General features: G+C 41.7%; 1 pseudogene; it reads left to right on the forward strand.

Annotated features, from left to right (window-relative positions):
- The first annotated feature begins 1,855 nt into the window (after window positions 1-1,855).
- Window positions 1,856-2,728, forward strand: LOC100426349 (splicing factor C9orf78 pseudogene; annotated as a pseudogene).
- The last annotated feature ends 264 nt before the right edge of the window (window positions 2,729-2,992 follow it).

Here is a 2,992-nt window from a genome sequence, read left to right on the forward strand (position 1 = left end):
AAAGATCCACCTTGGACTTATTCTATCACTGCTCTCTGTTTACTTTTCATTATTTTATCACTATTTGTTTTACTTCATTTGGGCTATTGCAAACTACCATAGAATGGGTGGCTTATAAAAAACATAAATTTATTGCTTACAGTTTGGAAGGCTGAGAAGTCCAAGATCAAGGTGCATGCAGATTCGCTGCCTGGGAGGGTCCATTTCCATCAGGAAATCCTTCTGATTCACAGAGGGCTATCTCCTCACTGTGACCTCCCATGGCAAAAGGGGAAAGGAGTCCTTTGGGGCTTATTTTATAAGGGCACTAATCCCATTCATAAGGGTGGATGCTAATCTACCTCTAAAATCCACCTTCAAATACTATCACATCTGTGTTATGTTACCCCCGCCCTGCATTTGGGATTATATTTTAACATATGAATTTTGGAGGTGCATCAACAGTCAGTCTATGGAACTATTTGAAATTATCTTACTGTTTTATTTGTTTGTTTGGTTGATGACTATAGTTTTGCGTAGTGAGGAGAACATGGAATGATCGCTGAGGTGGAGCAGGAAGCTGTCAAGAGAGGGGAAAAGGTGAAGGATTGCTGGAGGGTGCTCAGCAATCCATCTAGGAGAAAATGCAGAAGAACCTGTTAAAGGTCTTTCCTTACACTGGTGGCCTGGGGAACAACTTGCATTTGGAGAATTGAAGAAATCTTAAAATGTAAGCACATGAAGCCCTTTTCCCAAAAGCACCTAAAGTATCTAATACTTATTAAATATTTATGTGTGCATGTATTAGGCATTGGGCTCAACAGTCTACCTATATTATTCCATTGAATTTTCACAGCAGATGTGTCCTATTGTATTCCCATTTTACACATGGAAAAACTGAGCCTCAGGGAATTGAATGAACTTGCCCAGATTGGTAAGTGGTGGATCTGGGAAGGGAGGCTAGTGAGCCTGACTCAGAATTTGGTGCTTTAAACTGTCATTGGCAATTGAACGTGAATTGTCTACCTTTTCTGACAACTTCATCGAGACATGTAAAAATATTGGTGCTCCTCATGGATCTACATTGAGCCCACTTTTATTATTCTCACCTTACATACTTACTGTGGGGTTGATCTGTTATTCCCTCTCATCAACTTCCAGTTTTTCCATTCTCAGGGGGAACCTGAAAATTATTCCTAAAATCTGCTGTGTTAGACTGTTCCCGCATTGCTATGAAGAAATATCTGAGACTGGATAATTTATAAAGAAAAGAGATTTAATTGGCTCACAATTCTGTAGGCCATACAGGAAGCATGATGCTGGCATTTGATTGGCTTCTGGGGAGGCCTCAGGAGGCTTACAATCATGGCAGAAGGCAAAAGAGGAGCAGGTATGTCTCATGGCAAAAGTAAAAAGCAAGCAAAGGTTGTGGGAGGGGTTGCCACACACTTTTAAATGACCAGGTCTTGAAAGAACTCACTATCACAAAGATAGCACCAAGCCATGAGAGATCTGTCCCCATGATCCAAACACCTCCCACCAGCCCCATCTCCAGTATTGGGGATTACAATTCAACATGAGATTTGGGTGGGGATAAATATGCAGACCGTATCACCTCCCTCCCTCCCCATATCTTGGAATGTGTTCTTCCTTAGTCTTGCTCCAATATATTTTGTCCATTCTGGTTGACATTGCCTGTTTATTATTTTTTTTTATCATTGCAGCTGTTTTTAAACTGTTTTTCTTATCTCTATTATCAGCCTCACAAGTCTGTCTCACTTACAGCTACTAGAAGTTGTTTTATCAAAAATTAATACTAAAATGCAAACCTCAAGGCACAGTGGCACTGTGGCTGGACCACAGGGCTGGTGCCACCATGCTGGTCACCAGGAAGACTTTCTGTTGGCACTGGGATGACTCAGAGTCAGAGGAAGATGAGGAGGACTCAGAGGAGGTTCAATTAAAACTGGAATAGACTAGATAAGTACATAATATAAGGAAGAGATTCAATGGGTGCTGTGGCCCTGCTGTTGGGAAAGAAGGTACAAGAAGAGATCACTCAGATCCCTTTCAGATGAAGACAGGTGATGTGGTGGATATGAAGAAATGGAAGGAAAAGGGCAAAGATAAAATCAGTAAAGAGGAAGACTTTCACTTGGGGACATCATTTTCTGCAGAAACCAACTGAAGGGATGAGGATGCAGACATGATGAAGTACACTGAGACAGAGCTAAAGAAGAAAGGGATCGTGGAACATGAGGAACAGAAAGTCAAGCCAAGGAATGCAGAGGATTGTCTTTATGAACTTCCAGAAAACCTCCACATTTCCTCAGCAAAGAAGACCAAGAAGATATTTTCCAACCAGATGCTGAATGGCATTCCTGAGTTGGACCTTGGCATCAATGCTAGAATAAAAACTGTCATTTCTGCAGAGGATGCCAAGGTCCATCTGCTGGCAGAGTAGCAGAATTAGAAAAAAGACAGTAAGCTATCCTTTATGCCTACTAACATGGCTGTGAATTACGTGCAGCACAACAGATTTTATCATGAGGAGCCCAACATTCCCATACAGAGAAACACAGAAGAACCCAAAACCAGACTCTTGAGGGTAGGCAACACAGAGAAGCTAGGCGACACAGAGAAGGCAGAGGCTGAGAGGTCACCTCCTAACCGCAAGCATCCTGATAAGCAGAAGGCCACTGATGACTATCGTTATGAAAAGGTCAAGAAGACAAACAGGCAGTACTGAGCCGTGCAGAATGGGATGTAAATATTGCCTTCCTCTCCCTCTCTCCATTCCTCCCATGAAAAATGGCTTCCTGGACTGAGAATGCTCAGTTGCTAGCAGACAGTTCCAGAAAGAGACTCTGTTGGCCTGCTGCTTACCTGCTGGATTTTTCAAGCACTAAATTGGTAACTTTTTGAAACAAAGCAATGCATAATTTCTCATTTGGAGGCAAACTCTATTTTTGTGAACATTATTAAATCTTGTTTGTAAATACATTGACTTTCT

Source organism: Macaca mulatta, chromosome 5 (genome assembly GCF_049350105.2).
Source record: "Macaca mulatta isolate MMU2019108-1 chromosome 5, T2T-MMU8v2.0, whole genome shotgun sequence".
NCBI classification, from domain to species: domain Eukaryota; kingdom Metazoa; phylum Chordata; class Mammalia; order Primates; family Cercopithecidae; genus Macaca; species Macaca mulatta.